The sequence below is a fragment of the Colobus angolensis genome, unplaced genomic scaffold (genome assembly GCF_000951035.1).
Source record: "Colobus angolensis palliatus isolate OR3802 unplaced genomic scaffold, Cang.pa_1.0 Scaffold51, whole genome shotgun sequence".
Lineage (NCBI taxonomy): Eukaryota > Metazoa > Chordata > Mammalia > Primates > Cercopithecidae > Colobus > Colobus angolensis.
In genome coordinates, this window is record NW_012118599.1 from 13102767 (window position 1) to 13118372 (window position 15606).

Below are 15606 nucleotides of genomic sequence, written 5' to 3' on the forward strand. Positions count from 1 at the left end.
AGATCCCCCTCCTATCCCCTATAATCCCTTGGCCTACTTGTACCATACTAGAGAAAAATGATCTGCTTCTGTGCCGCCCACTTGTCTACACTGTGAGCCATCCTTCCACCTGTGGGTCCCAGTGCCTAGCGCTGTACTGGGTGCCCAGTGGGTGTTCAGTGAATGTTTGTTGAGTTAATGAATGAATGAAATGAAGAGATGCCCTGGGGAGGGAGCCTCTGTAGGCATGAGAGTGTCCAGAGGAGCTGTGGATGTCCCCTACCAGCTGGAGAAGCCCAGGGAATCCCTACCTCTCTGTAAACTCTGGGCTGAAACCAACAAGGTAGAAATGAACTGGGATAAACATAAAAACTTCCTGGCTGTATCCACTTCCTGTGGGATCTGTGACCAGGTGCCTCACAGCCCAGCTTAAAGAAATGGAGGGTCACCTCCAGCCCTCTGTGCATGAGGATCTGGAATCTCAGGACCAGCCAGAAAGGGTATTGCCTCCAGGAGCTCCTGGGACATAGTCCAGTCCTGTCTCCACCTCTGAGCACCACAATACCTCAAGCTCCTGCCCCACAAGGAGCAGAGAGACCCAGAAATCTGTTCACTTTGAGAGGGAAGAATGGAAACATTCAATAAGGAAAGATTTCTGGGACCTTCCAGAAGCATGACACATGGTGGTCAACCCCAGAGGGGAGAGTCATCCTTTACGACCTCCCTGCCTTCAGCGAGGTCCTCAAGATGACTGAACGCTTCAGCACCAGGATTCTTAACCAAGGAGCAGGTCAGAGAGAGAAATGTGCTGTCTGCAAAAGTGTAATCAATATGGTAATATCCGGGGAATGAAAACACTCACACGCCCTGCATAGACACCAACTGCAGACAAAGTTCTAAGCGGGTGAAACCATGCAGGGAGAGTGGGACAAAGCACAAGGCCGTGGTTTAAACGAAGCTGACTGCATTGCTTGAGCAGTGCTTTCCAGGATGACTGTTTATAGACAATTGGTGAGTTATTAATACTAATGGCTGTTGTGCATTGTTCCTTCCTTACCACTAGATGAAGACAGCATTTTTAGATGCATTCTTTTCCTTTGCCCCGTTTAATGTATTAATTGTGCTTTGTGGCCAGGCGCAGTGGCTCATGCCTGTAATCCCAACATTTTGGGAGGCTGAGGCGGGTGGATCACGAGGTCAAAAGATTGAGACTAACCTGGCTAACATGATGAGACCCCATTCTAATAAAAAAAAAAAATTAGCCAGGCATGGCAGCGCCTGCCTATAATCCCAGCTCCTCGGGAGGCTGAGGCAGGAGAATCGCTTGAACCCAGGAAGTGGAGGTTGCAGTGAGCCGAGATCGTGCCACTGCACATGAGCCTGGCGACAGAGCAAGATTCCATCTCAAAAAAAAAGTATGTTTTGCTTTACGCCTCTACTCTCAGAGCTAATCTTTTGTGTGCTTGCCGGAATTCTAGCTTGCCAGTCATGTGAAAAGGCTTTGTGGTGGCTAGACAGGTACGTTCCATACAATTTTTGCAACAAGACAACAAAGTTTTCTTCAAAAATGAGGCAAAAATTCACTGTTGCTTCCTCACAAGGTCTTCTTGGGTCTTCTCTGAAAACACCCATGCATACCCTCTGTTCCAAATGCCCTGGAAGATGCCCACCGGCTTGCTGAACTCACCAGACAGCATTATGGGTGTTTCCTGCAATCCTTTTTAACTTGATGGGCCTTTTGAGGACAGGTCCCAAGAGCACGGCCCTAAACTACCACAGCAGAATCACCAGGAAACTTTATTAAAAGTACAGATTCCTGGGCAGCTCCTACCGCCTTTCTGCTCCAGAATACCCAAGAGGGGGGCCCAGGAGGCAGCCTTTTTCACAAGCTTCCCAGTTGATTCTTCTGTGCACTCAACTTTGAGAACCTCTGGCCTAAAGCATGGCAGGTATTCGGGAAATATTTGCAGAATGAACTGTTGGTGAATGAGTTTCGAGAGGTGCAGTGTAAACAGAAGCGCCATCTGTGGTGGAGTTGCTCAAGATTCTTCCTGGCCATAGAACTGGGCAATGCTGCCTCTGAGCCACTCACTGGACCTTGCCTAGGCACCGTGCTTTGTGGGGCTCAGGCTGCTGTTTCTTGTGCCTCATCAAGTCGAAGCTAAGGCTGGGAGTGATGAAGTGCCCCACTTTGCCCCAGGTAACTCCTGCAGGTGGGTACGCAGAGTAGGGTGGCCAAGGGATCATCAAACTCTTTCCCCTTCAAACTGCAAACTGTATTCTCTGCCTTGTACGCCCAGTTGGGCCAGGGTAACCTTCTGTGGCCTAGTCATAGGTTCAGTTTCAGTGCAAAACACACGCCTACCCCTCAATGCTCATTGATCCCTAATTCTGGGTATAGACTATTCCATTTCTGGGTACAGTCTGATCCTCAATCCTGGCTCTTAATCCTAGGTGTAGACTGATCCCTAATCCTAGCTACAGTCCTGAATTAGGAATTCATATTCCTGGTCCCGGGTACAGATTGGTCCCTAAGCTTGGATACAGACTGACCTCCTACTTCTGGTTATAAACTTAACCCTAGTCCTGGGTACAGACTGACTGTTAGTCCTACCTAGTCAAAGTCTTATCCCTTTAGCCCAGAAAACAGGCTGACACAAAACCCTGGTCAGGGCCTGACCCTAAACCCAGATCTCAGACCTTTAATTCTAGCCACAGACTGGCCCAACCCTGTAAGCTTGTCCATGACCCTGACCACAGACTGACCCAAATGAGGCTGGTCTAGGAGTGTATGTGGGAATTAGAAATAGACGTCCTGCCAATGGAGGCCAGAGAGCTATGTCCGTAAAAGGACAGGGTGTGACCTGCCAGAGTTGCCAGAGTTTTGGCAACTTGTGTCTTCCATAACAAAGCTGGGGCATTGATGGAAATTGAGGGTGCTAGAACCTTGTGACTGTGGCCAGGCACCAGGCCTCTGCCTCCTTCTGTGCCTGCATGGCTGCCCCTACCCTGGGGCTCCTGCCTAGCCTCCACCTCACCTGCTGGCTCACTGAGACAGAGCCAAACATGAAAGGGAAGGTGATGGCCTGACCATAGGGCCCAGGAAAATGCAGGTATCATTAACAGCCTGTGGCCTGTCCACTCTCAACCCCCTACTGCCCACTCCTTCCTGGAATAGACCCCAGGCCACATGCAGAGGGGGCAAGCCCAAGGTATGGTACCAGCAGGGCCAAGTGGACTGTCCAGATGGGTAACGTGGGCCTGGCTTCCTCTGGCCTCCACATAGGGGCCCCAGGTGTTCACATGGATGGAAATGGGAGGGCCAAGTCTCTTCACAGGCTGCTGTCTGGTCCACAAGACTCAACTGGCCCTCTGAAGGCTAGCCCGCTTTCCAACCAGGATTGAAGGAGATCCCATCTTGGATCTAAAGGAATGGGGGTGGAGACTGCATCTTGTTGTTCCACCTCCACCCCATTCTGGACATGGGAAGCATTTGTAGGCTTCCACTCTATGGGAGATTCATAGCCTCAATCCTTAAGGAATTCTCAATCTGAAAGGAAAACACAAACCCTGACCTCAGGGAGCTCCCAGTTTGACAGTGGAGACAGAGAGGCCCTGCATCACGTAGAAAAACAACCCTCACTCTGAGGGACACAGGAATGAAGATATGTATCCTTGGTGCTACAGGCAAGTAAGTAGGAAAGACTGAATGGAGTAGACAGAGAAGTCTAATCCAGGTGTCCTCCTTGAAGGAGATGATACTCATGTCTGGAGAAAGACTTAGGCCACATACATACCCGTTCACTGGCCCTGCGACCACCCCAGCCCCAGGAACGCTCAGGGCCCAGACCATTTCCCTTTCTCTGCCCAGTGCCCAGTAGTCCTGAGGCCTGTACTTCTTCCCCCTGGGGAGTTGGGGATGGGTGGGGGACGGAACGGGCCTCCCAGGCATTCCTCTCGCATTCCTGGGGCCATGCCCTCCTTCCTCCCGGCCTCAGCCTGGCCATAAACTATTTCAGGCTTGCAAAATCTGGTCTGCTGCTCTCTTGCTCACAGCCCCCAGCAAGGCGTAGGCCTGGGTCCCGGCCAGAAAACCCGTAGCACCCACAGAATCTAGAGGGTTCTGGTCAACTAGGACAGAGGAAACTGGGTAACCTCTTGGGCAAGTGAACATACAGTGGCTGGGGAGCAGAGAAGATGGGGACTGGCCCCTCCACAGGGCAGCAGCCACAGGGCCCCACTTCCCAGAGAATGTACCCTGGGAAAAGGGAGAAAGGGCTGGGAAGACAGGCTGGCTTGTGTTTGGGGGTCCAGCAGTGGGCTGAGGGTGTTCAGACAGATTACTTCATATGAGACTCACCTCCCTCCTGACACCAGGCCCCCATGCCCAGGTTCATGTTATCCCCACTTTACAGATGAGAAAATTAAGCCTTCGATCAAAGCTCTTCTTGAGGCTTATGTAATGCCTCACCACTCTGCCCATATGAAGTGCAGGGACTGGAGTCTGGCCTTTTGCCCTTCTTCGCCAGTCCCCACTCTGCAGCCTACCCCAAATGTCAATAAATGCCAGCGTTCTTTCTCTCACGCCCCCCCCGCCCCACACAGCCTGCCCTAGACACCCAGTGCCCAGAGCCTCGACAGTACCCATTCACCCTCTCCTCCCAGGATTCCCCTCCAAGTCCCCACACCCTGCCTCCCAAATGAGCTTCTACCTTCCTCCCCGCTGCCACCTCCCTGGTCACAAGCTACTGTGTTCACACCCCGAGTCTCCTCAGCGCCGTGGGGGCTTCCCTGATTCTGCTCTGGGAGTTCCTTGGGGAGGACTCTTAATTCTCATCCCTAGCTTCTCCTCCCCTGGGGTGAGCTTCCAGAGTCAGCGCCAGTGGGACCTGGGTGAGGGGGATCCCTCCCACCCACAGGCAACTGGGTCCCAGAAGAAAGGGCCTGAAGCCACCTGAGCCAAGAGCCAGGGGCCAAGTCTGACACTTTTCCGTGTCACCAGGGTCTGGAATGGAGAGGACACATCAGAGAGGTGACCAGCAAATGAATGAATGAATCCCACCATTCTGTATTTTAGATGCTGACAATATGACAGTGAATACAATGTGAAAAAACAAGCACACTTCCCACCCCCATGGAGTTTTATTCTAGTCAGGCAGAAGGAGAAGGAAATGTAAACATACAAGGTCAGGTACTGCTGTGAAGCAAAATAAAGCTGCGGGTACTATGCGAAGGATAGGCTCTGTGTGTGTGTGTGTGTGTGTGTGTGTGTGTGTGCGCGTGCGCGCATGTGTGTGTATTGTGCATATTAAGTAAAAGAATGAATCTGGACGATCCTGGGCCAGGTCAGACTCTAGCATTGCCGTTGACTGTATAGTCTCAAACAAGTCATGCCTCCCCTCTGGGCCTCACTTTCCTCATCTGTAAAGTGAGACCATGGACTGAAAGGCCATTGTGATCTGGCCTCAGCCTTGACCTTCCAGGATCCAAGACATTTTGCCTCTGTGAATTTAATGGGGAGAATTATAGGCAGCTTAGAAGCAGTTCTGAAAAAGGAGAAGCTCTCTGCTCCAGCAATTCCCTGAGGTTCCAATTTTTCTGTTGATGGCACATAATGTGCATAGATTTGCATACTAGGCCCCCAAACTCCCAGGGAAGGCACGTCTCAAAAATGTCAACAATTAGCACAAATGACTTGACTTATATTCAGGCCTCTTCCCAGAGCAAGGGGAGGTAGGTGAGGTAACCTCCAGCTACAAAGAAAGCAGAATTCTTTGCCCTGAAGAGGCAGAGAGAGAAGCCCTGCTTCCTCTCCTCTCCCCGGTGCCTTCCAGCCCATTCCCTCATCTCTGCTCAGACACCCCTGGCTAGGCTGCCCAAGAAATGCCCAGGGGACCTCCTAAAGACCTACTTCTGAGTCACTTGATGACTTTGCCTAAGCCCCTAACAGGAGCTGCCTAACCCTGCCCTGCACTATTGGTGTCCAGAGCAGCAGCTTTCAGGGTTTGCAGCAGCCTAGGGGATCCAGAGCACCTCCAACTCCAGTCCCACCACCTCAGCCCATGCAAGGCCAGTCCTAGAGGCTCCAACATCTAATATCACCCAAGATCAGTGAACATTGCAGCTTCCCCTCACAATGGCTGCCCGGTCAGGATTTGCAAATCACACACTCACATATACACTAACACATACACACACGGAGGGGCTTGTGCGTGCTTTCACACACACAGCATACTCATGCACACACAAACACACACTGAGGTGCGCTGAAGACTCCCACCCAGGACAAATGATCTGTGGGGAAAAGAAAATTAATGTTCATAGGGTGCTTTACTTATGCCCATCTCATCTAATCCTCTCCACACCCTAGGAGCAACTTTTTGGCACTCCCATTTTGCAGAAGAGGAAACAGGCTGCCTGGGTCTGCTGATTCCTGTCCTTGTGAGCTCACTGTGCCATACTTCCACGCTTGTACACAAATGGAGGTGCTGTTACAGAAGAAGTTCTGAGCCTGATTCTGCTGCTGCCTCTCCAGCTAACCTTAAGTACAACTCTCCTCCTCCCAAGGCCTCAGTTTCCTCATCCAGGTAATGGGAATCCTAATGCCTTTCTTTTCTCTGCATAGGCTTAAACCAGATGGCCCACGACAAGCCCCTCCAATTCCCATGTCCCAGAGCTGCCAAATTTGAGCTCCAGTCACCCACCATGAACCTGCCACCTATTCCAGGAACCTGGCCAGGAAGCCCAGGATGAGCTTCTTACCTTGTCTTCCCATTGGGATGGGTCTCAGAGGAGGCCAAACCGGGCAGAACTCTCTCTCCCATTGGCCCTCAGGTGCCACCCCCATTAGTGCTGACTTACAGCTTTGCACTGCTGCTGACATCAGCACCCATCTGTCTGTTGTGGTAAGAGAGGCCTCCTAGGGAAACAGGTTTGCTAAATCTCAGCCAGGAAGGACCTCCCAGCTGGGCTGTTGGGGCAAGTTTGGTAAATACCCTCAACAGGCACCTTTGGAAGAAGGAGAGGGTGATCAGAAATCTATGCCTCCCCCAAGCAACCCTCTCACCTCCCTAGCCACCCCCAACCATGATCAAATTCCCATCCCTGGCTTTGGACTTTCCAGCTGGTTCCCTGAGCTACTCAGCCCGTCATCCCAATAACCAGCTTCCTACAATGTCCATCTCCTGTACCACCATCCCCCCAACCACTGCTGTCACCATCCTCTATCTGTCACCTCCAATCATCAAAACCCCATCTGCCACCACCTTCCTCCTCCTTCTTCATTCTCATCCCTACCACCAGCAGCACTCATCCATTCCAACTCAAAAGGTCACTGTCTAATCCATGATCTATCTCACTTCCTGCCTAAATTCTTTATGGAGCAATAAACTTTCGCTGGAATGATACCCAGACCACAAATCTGGGACCCAATGACAGTTCCAGGAGGCCATGATGCACCATCTGTGGCTCAGTTGGTTTCCAATGGGGTCTATTCATATGGCATCTGCAAACACTCAAATGATGCAGATGCTTGCCTTACTTAATACCCATCTGGCCCAGGGTGGGCTGAGGGTGGCCCAGCTGGATGCAGCACTATCCTTAATCTCTCTGAGCAAGCAGCAAGCAGCATACCTGGCTTGTTTAAACACACACTTTGCCAGATGCTGAAGAACAATTAAAAGTGATCACAGTAGATCCACTACCCTGATCAATCTTGCCTGTCTTAAGCTCAGATAAGTCTGTATAGGAATCTGTTTCCAAATCTGTCATTTCTGATGGCACATATGCTGGACTTTTCCTTACAGGGCCAGCTAAAGTCAATGGAGTTCACACCCCAAGCAAGAGAAGAGCTTGCCCTAGCCTTCATCCAGCCTCATGTGTTGTGATTTGGCTAGAAATTGTTCAGGAGAATCTTAATTAGCATTCACCTGTGTGTGGTGGTGTGAAAAAAGAAAAAGAAAAAAAAAAAAAAAAACCTCACTTCAGGTTCCAAAGTCTGAGTTGGAGTAAAAAGACTGTTGGAATCCAGGATCCACCATACAACTGCTAAGCCTGTTTCTTCATCTGTAAAATGAGAATAACAATGTCTGCCTCATAGGATTGGTTTGAGGGTACAGCGTGTTAAAGAACTCTTAAGGATCTTTTGTCAGACCCAGCTTGACCACAAGATTGAGCTGAATCTGAATAAACATTCTAGAACACTGCCAGAAAAGCTACATTTACTATCTTGTCTGACCTATGTAATTTGCAGAGTTCTTTTTACATGGGTTACTTCCAAAATCAAAATTAACGTTATCACTGATGCTCAGTTAAAACAGCATAGTAACTTCTGATTATTTCTCTCATGAAACTACCTATTTAGTTTTATAGAGTCATGTACCACATAACGATGTATGAACTGCACATACAACGGTGGTTCCGTAAGATGATAATAGAGTTGAAAATTTCCTAGCGCCTAGTGACATTGTAGTGCAATGTATTACTCACATGTTTGCAGTGATGCTGGTATAAAGAAAGGTACTACATTACCAGTCACATAAAAGCATAGCATATACAATGATGTACAGTACATAATACTTGATAATGATCGTAAACCACTATGATATTGGTTTATGTATTTACTATACTTTTTATTGTTATTTTAGAGTATACTCCTTATACTTTTATGTTAACTGTAAAACAGCCTCAGACAGGCCCATCAGAAGGTATCCGGAAGAAGGCCTTGTCATCATAGCAGATGACAGCTCCATGCCTGTTGCTGCCCCTGAAGACCTTCCAGTGCAGAAGATGTGGAGGTGGAAGGCAGTGGATGTTAATGATCCTGACCTCAAATAGACCTAGGCTACTGTATGTGTTTGTGTCTTCATTTTTCACAAAAAAATTTAAAAATTTAAAAATAGAAAACAGCTTAAAGAATAAGGATGTGTAAAAAAATATTTTTGTACAGCTATACAGTGCGTTTGTGCTTTAAGCTGTGTTTACAAAAGAGTCAAAAAGTTTTTAAAATTGTTTAAGTTTACAGGGTAAAAAAAGCTATATTAAGCTATGGTTAATTTATTACCGAAAAAAGAAATGTTTAAAATCAACGTAGTGTAGCCTAACGGCACAGTGTTTATAGGGTCTACAGTAGTGCACAGCAAAGTCCCAGACCTACACACACACTCACTCACTCACTCACTCACTCACCCAAAGCAGCTTCCAGTCTTGTAAGCTCCATTCATGGTAAGTGCCCTCTATAGGTGTACCACATTTTTTTTTTTTTTTCTCAGCCTCCCGCGTAGCTGGGACTACAGGCACCCGCCACATCACCCGGCTAATTTTTTGTGTATTTAGTAGAGACAGAGTTTCACCATGTTAGCCAGGATGGTCTCAATCTCCTGACCTCGTGATCCACCCGCCTCAGCCTCCCAAAGTGCTGGGATTACAGGCGTGAGCCACCGCGCCCGGCCAGGTGTACCATTTTTTTACTCATTTATGCCATATTTTTACTGTACCTTTTCTATATTTACATATGTTTTGTATGTTAGACATACAAATACTTACCACTGTGTTACAATTGCCTCCAGTGTTCACTAGACTAACACGCTGTCCAGGTTCACAGCCTAGGTGTATAGCAGGCTAGACCATCTGGGTTTGTGTAAGTGTACTCTATGATGTTTCGCATGACGAAATTGCCCAGCAATGCATTTCTCAGGATTTGTCCCCGTCGTTAGGTGATGCATGACTGTACTCTGACATCCTCTCCAGCTTTCATCTGTTTTTATTTTTATGATGGGCTGGAGACAGGACATTGTATCTGCTTTTCCCTACATAAGTCTTGCCATGCCCTTTGGCCAAAGGCAATTCAAATATGGACTTCCTACTGTCACCATCACGGTCACTACGATCTAAGTAGTTTTTGGGGCTTGTGCAGAGAAGGAAGAAGATGAGCCCCCACCTTCTCTGTTTCCCATGATGTAGGAGAGAAGACACAGGCTGAGCCCCAGGAGGAGAGATCAAAGCTTTAGATCTGAAAGGATGGTTCCAGCCCAGCAGCATGAACATGGCCTGGGAACATGTCAGACATGCAGGTTCTCAGGCCCCACCCCACACCTGCTGGATCGAATACTCTGATTTCTGCACTTGAGCATACATTACTCAAGTTTGAGAACCACTGCATTAGAGAACAGAACCCCTCAACCATAGCTTGCAGGAACAGTGAAGCTGTGAAGACACATCCAGGTCTCAGGAAGTCATTTTAGCCTGGAAAGGAAAAGAAGGAGGCATCACTGGCGTGGGCCTGGGAACCCCTGTGCTCAGCACTCCTGGAAGTGTGCAGACAGGGAGGTCTGGGGTCTGGAAAAACAGCAGGAATCTTGGGAATTATAAGACTGAGAAGGAGGTGAGGAGGGGGCAATGTGCCTGGCTGCTGCTCAGGCCTCCCCACTGGCAGGGGGTCCCAGCAGCCTTGTTCCCTAGGCCCATGCTGAACTTGCTAGTGATGCTGGCATTCCTAGCTGTGGTTCGGCACCAAGGTCCAGTGACTCCCCAGACCCAGCCCCGGGCTATTTCCCTAATAGAGACCTAACCAGAGGGCCTGAGTTTGGGGTGCTGAGGCATTGACTGTGTAAGGGCCCCAACCCACTACCCCATCCACTGTTCTCCCTGCCCCCCTCCACATGTGTCTGGGACTTTCCCAGGAGTTGGAGCCACACTGAAGGGACATAGAAGCCACAATTCTTGCCCTCAGAGAGCCCCGCAAGCTGCTGAGAAGATGAGTACTGAAGACCACCAGTTCCCAAGTCCTAAACCATGTGCCAGACATCGTGCTGAGCTCTTTGTGAACGTTATAGAATTAAATGAGACAGTCACCCTTGAAACAGATACAAACCCAGAGCAGAGAACGGTCAGCACAGGAGGAATCTAATTGGCAGGTGTACCATGGGCACCTGAGAGCTGGGTAGTCAAGAAGTTTCCCAAAGGGAAGGAGGCCCATTGCTGACTTGGAGACAGAGAATGTGGAGGCAACAAGTTCATATCTGTCTCTATCTCTCTGTCTCTTCCTCTCTCTGTCTCTACCTCTCTGTGTCTTTCTTTCTATCCTTCTTTCTTCCCTTACAATAGACCACTCCATAAATGAGCAACCTCTCCTATGCCAGACTATGATCCTGTCATTAAACCCCTATTGAGACCAGGCACTATGGCTCATGGCTGTAATCCGAGCACTTTGGGAGGCCAAGGCGGAAGGATCACCAGGGGTCAGGAGTTCGAGATCAGCCTGACCAACATGATGAAACTCCGTCTCTATTAAAAATACCAAAAAACAACAACAACAAAAAATTAGCTGGGCATGGTGGCAGATGTCTGTAATCCCAGCTACTCAAGAAGCTGAAGCACAAGAACTGCTTGAACCTGGGAGACAGAGGTTGCAGTGAGCTGAGATCGTGCCACTGCCCCCCAGACTGGACGACAAGAGTGAAACATCACCTAAAAAAAAAAAAACAAACCAGGAGAATGGGCAAACAAACTACTCTATATCCATACATTGGAACACTGGCCATCAGTAAAGAGAAACAACCTACTGATACATGCTACAACATAGATAAATCTCAAAAGCACCATTCTAATGAAAGAAGCCAAACAGAAGAGACTGTACATTGTATACTTCCATTTATAAAGACTTTCTGGAAAAGGCAAAATTACATAGAAAAAAAACAGATAGACTAGTAGCTGCCTGAGACTGGGAGCCGTGGTAGGGATTGACTACAAATGGTATGAGGAGAACGTGCCTAGGGTGACAGAAGTGTTCTAAAACTAGATTATGCTGATGGTTGCACAACTGTATAAATTTACTTAAATCACGAAATGTATGCCTAAAATGAGGATATGTTCTGGTATGTCAATTTTACCTTCATAAAGAGGCACTGACAACGAAAAAAAGAAGATGGCTGATGGAAGGATAGATAGCTAGACTTGTGAAAAAGTGATTATAACAAGATGTGGATGATGTGATTATATTATAGGATTGGGGTTGATATGGGTGATCACTGTACAATTTTTTCAACTTTTCTGTAAAAGTTTTCATGCTAAAATGTTGAGGGAATTTTAGGAAGCTCGAAGCAGGAAAGGGATCAAAGGATCTATGGTGTAGAAAGGTAATTTTGGCCACCAGGATATTAAAGTGGAATCACTGACAATGGTATTGGTGAGGATGTGAAGAAGCTGGGACAGTCACATGCTGCTGCTGCAACCACTTTGGAAAACTGGCAGTGTCTACCCTATGACACAGTAATTTCACTCCTAGGTATTTAGTAGAAACGTGTACACTCGCACACCACAAAGCAAAGATAAGAATGTTACAGCAGCATTATCCATCATAGCCCTAAGCGAGGAACAACCCAAAGATTATTAGTAGCATGGATTAAAAATTGCGTAGTCATACAACGGGACACTATACCACAATGAGAATAAATGAACCACACACATGACGTGGGTGAATTTCAAAATGGTGAGCCAGAGAAACCAGAAACAATCAAGTTCATCCAGTGTGATTCCATTTATATAATGTTCCAAAGTCAGGCCACACTGACTGTCAGGAATAGAAGGCAGAAGAATGCCTGCCTTTGATGGGAGTGACAACTGGGTGGGGACACCAGGCAGGGGTTACGGGAAGCTGACAATGCTCTATTTCTTGATCTAGATGATGTGTGGCAGGTAAAAGATCACTGCACTATGTATTTATGATTTGTGCACTTTTCTGAGTGTGTTTTTTTATTAGAGGAAAAAAATATTTACTAAACAATTGGGGAAAAAAGAAACCTAGCCAGGCACAGTGACTCATGCCTATAATCCCAGTATTTTGGGAGGCCAAGAGGAGGATCACTTGAGCTCAGGTGTTCAAGACCAGCCTAAGCAACATAGGGAGACCCCCGTCTCTACAAAAAAAAAAAAAAAAATTTAATTAGCTGGGTGTGGCCATACATCCCTGTAGTCCCCGTTTTTGGGGGGCTGAGGTGGGGGGATTGTTTGAGCCCGGGAGGTTGAGGTTGCAGCGAGCCATGATCATGCCACTGCACACCAGCCTGGGCAACAGAGTGAGACCCTGTCTCAAAAAAGAGAAAAGAAAAGAAACCTATTTGACCTTCACTCAAGGACACCCTCACCTTAAACCTGACCTCTGAGGGGCTTCTGGAGATGCAGCAAGTTTGCTTCCGCCCCTCTGAGCAGCCTGGGACAGTCTTTGGCTACACATCCAGCACAGTCAAAGTCCTTGGCATTTGTCAGATCTGCAAGGTCAGAGGAGAGGAAAGAGGCATTGGAGGCTTTGATGCAGGATAGCCCAGGGAGCCCGCAAAAGTCCTAGAAAGTTTGGCAGCCACCCTAAATCAGAATGAATCACAAAGGATCATTCCAGCCCGGTCCTGCATGAGATCTGCGGGGGGAGCAAGCTGCGGGTGAACAGAAGTTAAGAATTGGTGAGACATCAGGCCTGCTCTTCTGCTCAAAGCTTTCACCTTCAAACAGTCCTCTCTCTGCCTTGTTATAGTTGTCTAAAAAGGCTTTAATAAAAATCCACTAAAATTAACTCAGTAGGAACTCTTTTTGTAAAAAGAATACTCATCCTTTTGATATATTTTGTGTTGGTGAGGTTTCCATTTTCAGATGACAGGGCCTCTCAATACAGAGACTACCTTCTTTTTTTTTTTTTTTTTTTTTTTTAATAATCAACTCCAATTTTCCACGAAGGGAAGGCAGGGAGGTTGGTTTATAGGTTATCCATAGCAGGAAGTCTAATTCCAGGTAGAGCAGTCAGGCTTTCCATGATTACAGCTAATTGAGTACTGGCATTGTCTGTGTGCCTTTGTAGGAGTGAGAAAATGTTAAAAATGTGATTAGAAATTGCAAACCCCTGGCTCAGGAATGAAATGGTGAAAAACAAGCACAACCTAAAGCATTATCAGATTTAACCAACAGTTTTAATATGCTAACAGGCCCCAGAAGAGACTGCCACCAACAACGTATAAATTTGTGAGCACCGTAATATTGAATCAACATATTGAATGAATATGCAGCTGACCTTAGCAGAGACTTTCAGGAGAATTTTGCTGGCTGTACACCAGTCTAGACCACATGGTGGGCTGGCTTCTCCCAACAAACACCTTGACAAACTCAGGTGGGTATGGGGGAGAGGGGCTTGAAGGCCAAGTGATCCCCCAAGAAACTCCATAACAGACTTCTCTGCCCAAATAAATTTGAGAAATGTTATGTTCAAATGAAACACACACTGTTGGTGAGGCTGAGGAAACAGGCTCAAGCTCAGCTGGTGGCCAAGCGACCAGGACCACCCCTAAGGGGGGACAACCTGATATCTTTCAAAATTAAAAACGCGCATGGCCTTTGACCCAGCAATTCTACTCCCTGGAATTTTTCCTGTTGATACACTCCCACAAGGAGCAAATGACGTGTGGGGAAGGTTATTTGTTTGCAGCATTGTTTATAATAATAAAAGCCTGGAAACAGCCCAGCTCTCTCAAAAAGGGTCTGGCAAAATAACCTCAGGAGGAGCAGCGAACATTTATTGAGTGCTTACTACACACCAGGCACTGTCCTAAGCCATTTACAAGCTTTATCTTATTGAATCTCCACAAAATGCTTCGAGGTAGATGATGCTGTTATCTTTGGATCACCAATGAGGAAACTGAGTCACTCAGACATTGAGTAACTGGCTCAACATTAAACAACTGGCTTGAACGAGAGCATTCTGCCTCCAAAGACTATGCTTTTAACCACCTTATTATACAATCTCTTCCAAATAAACATTTGAAGCATCTGTTTGGTGGAATAAACTGGAGTCATGAAAAAGAATGAGGCAGCTGTCTGTGTGCTCACACCAAATGGTCTCCAGATTATTGTTAAATGAGAGACAAAAGTTGAGGAACGGTGTGGAGAAAAGTCATCATTCATGTGGGAGGGAAACGGTTTATAAATATATATATTTTAGACTATCTTTAGAAGGATACACAGGAAACTGATAACTCAGGGGCCTCCAAGAAAGGGACTGAATAATTGGCTAGAAGAAAGGATAGAAGAAAGGCTCACACTTGTCTGAATTTGTTTTTAACTTTTTATTTATTTTACTTTTTTATTTTTTTAAACATGCAGACAAGTTACAAAAGTAAGAACTGCTGATGTCCTTCACCTACATTCACTAATTCTTATTGTGCTTGCATTTTTCACTGTGTCCATATAATGTCTCTTATTTAATTCATTTATTTATTTTTTGGAAATAGGGTCTTACTCTGTCACCCAGCCTGGAGTGCAATGGTGCGATCTCGGCTCATAGCAACCTCCGCCTCTCAGGTTCAGGCTATTCTCATGCCTCAGCCTCCCCAGTAGCTGGGATTACAGGCCCATGCCACCACTCTCGGATAATTTTTGTATTTTTAGTAGAGATGGGGTTTCACCATGTGGGCCAGGCTGGTCTCAAACTCCTGACCTCAAGTGATCCACTTACCTCGGCCTCCCAAAGTGCTGGGATTACAGGTGTGAGCCTCTGCGCTCGAACTAAAATTAATTATTTAAAAATAAGACAACATTAAACAAGTATTTTCTACTTCAGAAATTCTGGGAGATTGTAAGATGCTAGCT